The sequence below is a fragment of the Erithacus rubecula genome (genome assembly GCF_903797595.1).
Source record: "Erithacus rubecula genome assembly, contig: scaffold_713_arrow_ctg1, whole genome shotgun sequence".
NCBI lineage: Eukaryota > Metazoa > Chordata > Aves > Passeriformes > Muscicapidae > Erithacus > Erithacus rubecula.
The window spans coordinates 8990-17978 of record NW_027635626.1 but is presented as its reverse complement, the minus strand read 5'-3'; positions in this window follow the sequence as shown (position 1 = coordinate 17978).

Genomic DNA, 8989 nt, shown 5'->3' with positions numbered 1-8989 from the left:
GAAAAAATCTGGCCAGTGTATGAATTAGATAATGGAGAAACTTGGCCTAAGCTAGGAAGTTTAAATCGAAAATTAATATCAAGTTTAATGTCTCGTATACGCAGAGATAGAATTTTCGAAGAGATAGAATATGCCTGGCTCTTCTTGGTATTAGCATGTGAGCTGGACTGGGATAAAGAAAAAGAACATGTATTAAAGGGTAAAAAGAAAGAACCAACATTTAATAGGTTATATAAAAAAGTAGAGAAAGCAGAGATGGATCTGGTTGTGTCAGCCATGAAGGCAGAATCGATCCCAGCTGCACTGGGCGTGGGCTCCGGCCGGGGTGCAGCCCCTCCTCCCGCAGCCCCGCAAAGGGGGAAAGGGGGGGCGCGGCTCAGGCAGGGCTCCGGTCAGTGAAGGAGGAGGAAGGCGGCCCTGGCAGCCATGCACACTGTCCCCGCCACCGTCTCCGGCACCCCGGGGGAAGGGCGGAGGAGATTGCCAGTGTGTGCAGCCCTCGGGGCCGCCCCGAGAGGAGCGCCCGGGGCACAGGGCCCTTTACAAAGAAGGCGGAGAGGGAACCGCTCATGGGGGAGGTGGTGCCTCCTCTGCTCTCAGGCTTGAAAGCTACCCTGGCAACCCCGAAAGCCAGGGCGCAGCCTCTCCTCCCGCAGCCCTGCAAAGGGGGCCGGGGGGGGCACGGGAAGCGAGGCAACAACAGGGCGTGAAACAGCCGCAGCTGCAACCAAAGAAGAAATTCGTCTTCCACCTCCCCAAGAAAGAAGCGGCCCCGAGCAGTGCCCCGTGCCCTGCCGAGCTCGCCGCGCCCGGCCCCGGCCTTGCCGAGGGCGAATCAGGCGGGCCAGTGCTGTGCGGGTTAAGCGGTGCCCGAGACAGAGAACTAAAGCTGCTCCAGCAGGGCGTGCTGCTGTTGGAGCTGTGCGGCTGCGAGACAGAGAGCTAAAGCTGCTCCAGCAGGGCGTGCTGCTGTCGGAGCTGTGCGGCTGCGAGACAGAGAGCTAAAGCCGGTCTAGCAGGGCGTGCTGCTGTCGGGGCTGTGCGGCTGCCGGGTGCGGCTCCGCAGCAACCCCAGCCCGCCGCAGGTGCGCGACTGTCGCGGCTGCCCCGCGCTCTGCGGGCCCGCGTCCCCCTCCGTGCTGCTGGACGGCTGCAGTGGCTGCCTGCTGGCGCTGGCCGGTGAGCAGCTCCACACCCACCGCACCCACCGCACTACCCACTGCGGGGTCGACTTGTAAGTCACCAGCCGGGTCATCATCGAGGCCTGTCCCAAGGTCTCCTTCGCCCCCTACTTGTAGAGTCACCCTGGTGACTCAAGCCAGATCTCGAGTTATCTGGGCTCAGCAGAAACAAAACAGTAACAACTGGAACCTGGTGGGTGACATTGACTGGCCAACTCATCCAGGAACTTTGAAACTTAATCCCCAATACGTAATTAAATAATTCTACTTTATATTTAAATTTAGTACTATGATATATGGCTAGATTTCTTGGTTAAAGAATACCAGTCAGATATTGTTTACTGTTCTTGCATAAGTTGCTGCCATAATTTGTAGGTATCACTGTGAAATTTGCCAATTTCTGAAAGACATGATTGTGAGTTCTAACTTATGGAGGTGGAGCAAAGGCCACAGGTACACGAACCACAGTGAGCCTCTGTTAGAGCTGTTGTGCCTTTCACTCGCCCAGGCAGACTAAATTAGCTGCAGTGAGGCTGTCCTGTGCTATGGGCTGTTCCTCCCCTCCTCTCCTGGGAGCAGTCTGGCAGGAGGGGTAGGAGAAGGGTCAGAGCCACAGAGCTCAGAACAGCAGGACTGGGCCAGCACTGAAACAAAATGAGGCTAAGAGGGAATGCACAGAGACTCAGGGCTTGTGGGGTACTGTTAGTGCTCCCCCTGATCCGTCAAATAGGGCAGCACTGCAGACTCGGGTTTGGGGTATTTCTCTGCAGTAACTTTATGAGAGCAAACATAGTGGACATGTCTCATCAGATAAACATTAGATTCTGCAGTTTGTAAGATGTTTCTGTGCTGTAGATGTGATGTATGTTTAAGGTGAGCAGCTGAATCTGCTGGTGTTTGCACTAGCTCTGGGTCCCATCTGGGTGCTGTCTGGTGGAAGCTCTCTGTCTCATCAGCGGGTCCCAGGGGAGACACCTCAGCTGCAGATGCAGCTTGTGGCAAGCAGAGCATTGGATATTTATTAGGACATATTTTCTGCATCTCCATTACCCATTGGGGATCACCCATTTCAGGTGATTCCTTTTATGTGCCTAGAATGAAAAGATCAAATAGCAGATTTTCTAACAGTTTGTAGCTGCCTGGTGCAGCAGACTGGGATGCAAAAGTCTAAAGGAAAAGATGTTTTGATAAACATATAATGCTCTCCTGATATATTAATTACTTCAAAATTAAGAAAGGCTTTGCTCCTGAACAATTTTGACAACAAAGACAAATGTAAATGATGACGTGTTTCGGGGAATTTTTTTCTATGTTTCTACTCTATGTTTAATTGCTGTTCTTCTTTATATCATACAGTATTTGATTATGTAAAATATTTTTCTTGTTAAATTGATTATTGTTATTATTGCTTATGTTTATTAGGATGTATTTGTTATTAGATATTTGGTCTATGTTAGACATTTATATTATTATTGTAAAAAATTGATCAGTTATTAAGTTTCTGTTGTTAGTGAAATTTAGAATAGAGACTTGACAAGGTAGTAGAGGCCTTGTCAAGCCTCTAAAGGGGGGATATGATGCCTTAAGATCCAAGTTTTCTGTTCTGCTTGGGTGTGCTTTCCGTTGTGCTTTAGGGTGATAAAGTCGAAATAGTCCAATACCAGCTATGGACTCAAGGACAGTTTCTTCAGACTCCAGGCCAAAAGTATAAACAATGTGAGAAGAGGAGGGCAGGCCAGCCAGGAGAAGAGGAGGAGGACACCTTACAATTTGAGACTATTAATTGGATGGTGGACTGTTATATGTAAATGGCCTGAAGTCTATAGAAGGGCGAAATCATGTGACCAAGCCCTCTGATACTTCCATCTTGGAGCCACTCAGGCAGGGCAGGGGCCACGCTGTGGCACTGTGCTGCCAGGGTGTGGCCTTTTCAGGCCTTTCAATAAATGCCCATTTTATTTCCCCTAACTTTGTGTGATCTCTGTTCCAGCTCCTAAAGGAAACAAGTCCAGAAAAAGAATGCCACTGAGTGTTAAAACCAATCTGCTTGCTGCATTTTAATTGGGATGAGAGTCTTAGGTCTTAGGCTTCAGAAATATTGCATTATGAATATGGTGCTTGCATTCTAATTTTAAAAAGAAATATGAGAAATAAGTATTGACTAAGGAATTTGTGCATCAGGGGTATAGTCACCATATGACAGATGAAGCCACTAAGCCTTGGGAGATTTTTGTCTTATTGTTCTAAACTGTAGATCTAGTCATTCACTTGGGAGAGGCAGGGAGAAGTTAGGATTTCTTCATAGAATTACTATGTCTGCATATGGATTTGTGGAGGCATAACTCCAGCAATGCAAAAGTGTTTATTTCAGCCTGCCTCTCTCTCTCCTTATTTATTTCCTTGATTCATTTGTTCTCTGCTCTCTCTTACTGAACACATGGATCTAGACCTCCCTGATTCTCCTTCTCTGGAAGATACCAGCACGGGTTATACCAGTGCATGGGTTTTTACAGCAAGCTTGGTGCACAATTTGTTTTAGGTTGGCAAATGGTGACACCAGGAATGCAGAATACATTTAATTTTGTTGAATGTATAAAATAATTTCCTTCTGAATTCCCTTAAGTGACACAATTCAGTCCAGAGTCAAGTTTTACATCCAAGCTGATACAGAAATCATAATAATTCAGTCATATAATGGCTCAAACAGCACTGTTATAGTGCACAATTAAAATCTGTGATGCTAAAATCCATTATCACCCTTGAAAGCTACTCTGGACACTTGGCACTTAAATTGATCTATTGATCCATTAATGCTCACCTTTTGCTAACCTATTGGTTAGGTAGTCTCCTTTAATTTTCCCCTTTACTGAAGCTATTCCACTGATCTACATGTAATTATGGTCCAACATGCATACCTTTTCCAAAACTGCATTTTGGGAAGCTTGTGCTGTTTTTCGTGTGTGAGAAGTAAGGAAATTTATGTTAACTTTGATAACTATCCAGAAAAGGAAAAGAAACCCAGAATCCCCACAGGTGATGTACTGTTTCTGTCTGATTTATATTTCACATGAACTAACATTTGTTACCTATGGCTGCAGGGAAACAAACAAACAAAACCAAGAAGTTAATAAAATGTCACAACTGAAAGGGTGTAAGGGGTGAAAATTATTTGGGTAAAATGGTACTTGCAGTTGAATTAGATGTAACAGGACTAGGCTTGTTCTGTTCTGAGACTGAGGAATAATAGATGAGATGAAGAGTAACCTAAGTGCTCAGGGAGTCAAGAAGAAATAATGTTTGTTATTTTTCTTAACATCTTTTGATTCTAACTTTTTCTCTGAAAATTGGCAGTATAGCAGAAGATATATTCAGCAGTAACAGCAAACATGTGCCACATTCAGTTTAACCATTTGCCCATGCACTCAAAGATCCATGCTGTTGAATAAGGATAAAGGAGGGCAAAATTGGGATTTGAAACAATTTTCCTTCTTAAATCAAGTAGTTAAATAAAATATCTTAAAAAATAAAATACTGCTTCAGCAGATTGTTCTTAAAATTACATTGTTTCCTAAGAGTATATATTCCAATAGCCAGGAACTGTATGCCTAGAAAGCTAATAGTGTTTTCCTTGGAAACACCAGGGAAGATAAAAACACTAGGTGGTTCTTATGCTTGGAAAAAAAGAGAATTCAACTTTAGCAAATTGTCTGCTGATATTGAGGATTCTAAAACAGCACATACTTCCCATACCTTGTCCAGCACCTGCCTTGAAATCCCATCTCAATACATTTCATTATCCTGCAAGTCAAATAAGAACAGCTGAAAACATAGACAAGACTTAACAGTAATGATGCATGTGGAGAGGAGTTATTTTTCTATTTTTAATTGAAAATTGGACAGGCTTTGAAAGTAAGCAAGTCCATGTATTGCTTTGAAGCTAACTAGAAGATCAGTCCATTTTGTAGTGAAATTGTTGCTGGGTGCTGTTTCTTCCCAGTATTTTGGTAGGTGGTCCCCTGCTGGCTGTCTGCATTTCTTCTCCCATTTGTTTTCTGTGCTTGTTTGGTATCACTGCTGAACGTTGCCAATAAGGAAACTGGTGTGCAAGAGTTGAGGAATCAGCTTTTGAAACTGTAAAACTGATCTGTAGGCTTTTTTCCTCTTGGATTTGTAAAATTTGGTGCATCATCAAAGTTAAGATTCTTCAGAAAATAGCAAGATTGTCCTCTTTCCAGGGAGGCATCTGTACTTTAACAGAGGTGCTTGATGCATCTTGCTGTAAAGGAGCAAGATGCAGAGTAAGTCAGAGAGAAGTCATTTAAGCTGGTAATACACATGGTTGTTTACTGGAAATAAAATAACTAAGGTTTTGCCTTGTAAGAGAGTGAAATCTAATCCCATTGTGAAGGTCAGGAGGATAAATACAAAGGACTAAATACAAATGAAGAGCAGAAAGATATGAAACAGGGCTGGGCCTCACTGCCATAGCCCAGGCAGCCCCTGGATGTATTTGCCTGCCTGAATCCATCCCTTGCCCGGGCCCCAGGTGGGGCCGCTCTGGGGAATCTCTCACAGCATTCCTGGGATGATGCTGTTCCTTCCCTGGTGCCCCAGGGTCCTGCAAGCCCCTTTTGGAGCCACCCAGGCATCTTCTGGAGCCTTTAGGGACCCCCCCAGCAGAGCACAGACAGGGATTGACTTGACTCTTCCTTGGAAGACAGAGGCAGGAGAATACTGCCCACCATCTTCTTTCCAGCTGCCCTCCATTTGCACTCCTGCAAATGCTGCTGCTGCACTCAGGCTCTCCATTGCAGGCAGTCTGGAGCTCCTGCTCAAACCCATCCCTCTGTGTCCTCTCTTGGATGGAATATCAAGCAAACAACACAGGATGTGCAGAGAACATGAACTTTATTAACTTTACTACTCTAAAAATCTACACTACGGGGGACTATGGGGTAAGAACCTTATGCCTAACTTGAACATGTAGAACAGGAACACTAAGGGGAAGGTGGAAAAGGTGGTGGGGGTTGCTACAGGTAAGGATGGGGGGTCTCTAAAGCCTATGATGGGGAATGTCGCCGTGCCCGGGCTGGCACGGGTCACCCATTCCCTGCTGCGCTCTGTGCGCCGTGCTGGAGCTGGAGGTCAGCGCTGGGCGAGATTTGGGTTCTCCTGCTCCTCCTGCTGCGGCTGGCCCCCTGCGCTGCTCTGCTGTTCTGGGCCCTCTGCTGGGAGCAGCGTTCCAGGCACTGCTGCAGCAGGGTGCGGTTGTTCCTCAGCAGCTGGATCAGCTCTGTGGGACAGCCTTGTCCTGGGCTGCTGGTGCGGGGCCTCTGGCGCCGATTCTGCAAGGCAAAGCACAGGGATCCCGATGGAAGGGGCAGAGGGGCAGAGCAGGGCCCCTCTCTGGGCTGCCTTTGGCCTCTGAGCAAGAGAGCCAGGCCTGGCCAGGCTGCAGCAAGCAGAGCTCTGGCTGCCTCTGCCTGGGGCTGTCCCTGAGCTCAGCCCTGGCCTGATTCCCAGCCAGAGGCTCAGCTCCACTCTGCCATGGGGCCTTGGCCAAAGGGCTGCCCAAGAGCTCCAAGCCCATCCTTCCTGCCTGACCCCCCATCCCTCACCCTTCTCCAGCCTCTCCAGCGCCCTCGGTAGCGGCGCCATCCCAGGACAGTGCCTGTGGCCAGCAGCTGCACCAGCAGGCACGTCCAGGACTGCCACGACATATCAATGCACGGGGTGGTCGGCTCAGGGTCCCTGTTCTGCTGCTCCGGCTCCTGCACATACAGGACCGTGCCCGACCCAGGATGGATGGTTGGGTCGGGACGATGGCCCAGGAGCAGCAGCAGGTAAAGGTTCAGCAGCCATGGGACAGGGTCGGCCATGGTGCTCTATGCAAGCGCCACCAGCACACACGCTCTGGGCGTCTGTCCTCGCCGAGGTCAGCCCAGGCTGTGGGGCACGGCGGTGGCTGGGGACAGTTTCCAGGCACCATGCTGCCCCAGAAGCTGTGATGTCACAGAATCCAAGCACTGGCTTGGAAGAGTTCTGAGAGATCAACTCCAGCCTGTGATCCATGGTTACCAGGGCAAGCAGATCTGAGCCTGGAGTGCTATGGCCAGGCTTACCTTGAACACCTACTGCAACGGTGACTGCACCAGTGCCCCCTGGGGCACACCATTCCCATATCTCATGCCCCTTTCTGGGCAGCAGTTCTTCCTAATGTCCAGTGTACATCTCTCTTAGCACAGCTTCAAACCCTTTCTTGTCCTTGCCCATCTCTGAGACGGCTGGCACTGCCTTGGTCACTCTCCTGTATGTGGACAAGAGGCTGTGCCAACGAGTGCCACTCCTTGTTTGCTTGTGGCTGCTGTGGAAAGGAACATTCATGTATATTGCCATTTCTTAGAGGTTTTATCCCAGATTTTCATTCACAGCTCTTCTAGTGTAAACAAGTCTGTTTCCTTGAGTATTTGAAGGGTCATAGAACACAATGGAATTGTGTTCCATAGAATTAGGGAAATTCTGCTGATTTCATTTCACTGAGGTTTTGAGATGAGTTGCAAATCCCAAAAATTTTCTCTTTGGGGAAATAGTAATTCCACAGTTTAGATTGTAGGGATATCAATTACTCAACGTTGAGAACCTAATGTAGCTTTCGGCACAAGAAATTTTAAGCATCCTCTTATTGTTCTTGAAACAAAATCCTTTTAAATCTGTTCTGTGGACAGAAATTGCTTCTGTGTTATTTCTCATAATCTATTAAGAATCTCATGCCAGGAAAATGTCCCTAGTGCTGTGTGATTACCTTGGTACTGTTCTTTGGAATGGCTTTCCCCCCATTTTCTGAAGCTGCCCACAGAAAGGTCATAGATATGTGAGAAATTCTGAAAGGAAAACTGGGTCTTTGCCTCCTGTTTAGAATCTGTGGTGAGCTGTGAGTCAGAGCTGATTTTACATGATGTTGAAAACATAATGTAACCTTTTTGCTGAAGGATACATTGATAAAATCAAAGCATAGCATGGCTGACACTAGTAAATGAATTAAAATGCTTTTCTGGAATGTGTTTATTGGATTGTTATCCTAATATTGTGGTAATAATTATGGTATCTGAGTACTAACCAAGCTAAGATCTAATTTGTAGTTGATTTTCTGTCCCTAATGTCGTGAACAGAATTTTAAGAATTATGTTTTCTCTCATAACTGAGGAATGTGTTCACAGGCTGAATCTTAATATCACTTTCTTTTTGCAGAAGAGCAGTTTCATCTGAAGATGATTTTCCTTGCCCTCACTTTAACTTTTACTTTCTGTATTGTTGTCTGGCAGGTTGACCTTTCAGATTGTGTGCTGAGAAATGCTGCTACTAAGGAGAGCTGGTGTCAAAACAGAGTTTTTTCCTAGCTTTTATTTAAAATATTGAAAGACATAAGTTTTCTAATTAAATTACAGAACTGCATATCATTAGGAACTATAGTTCTTCCCTGCTTGTATTTAGAATAACAGGCTAATGCCAACTGAACTCCTAAACATATACAGAGATCACAAGCAGCCACCACAAGTGGTATTCAATTCTGGGAAACATAGTTTTTGATAGAAATCATTTTTGCTTTAATAATACAAGCTTATTCTATTCTAAAATTGGGGAAATTAGGTATGTTCTGGACTATCTGCATTTTTATTAGTTTCCTGTCTTTTTATCATTTCTTCAAGTACTAGTTTTATACACTTGCTAGCTCATTATTTATGATTTAAAATGGTGTCTCTTAGGCATGTAACTTGATAGTATTGTGAACCATGAAAATAATGTTTTTT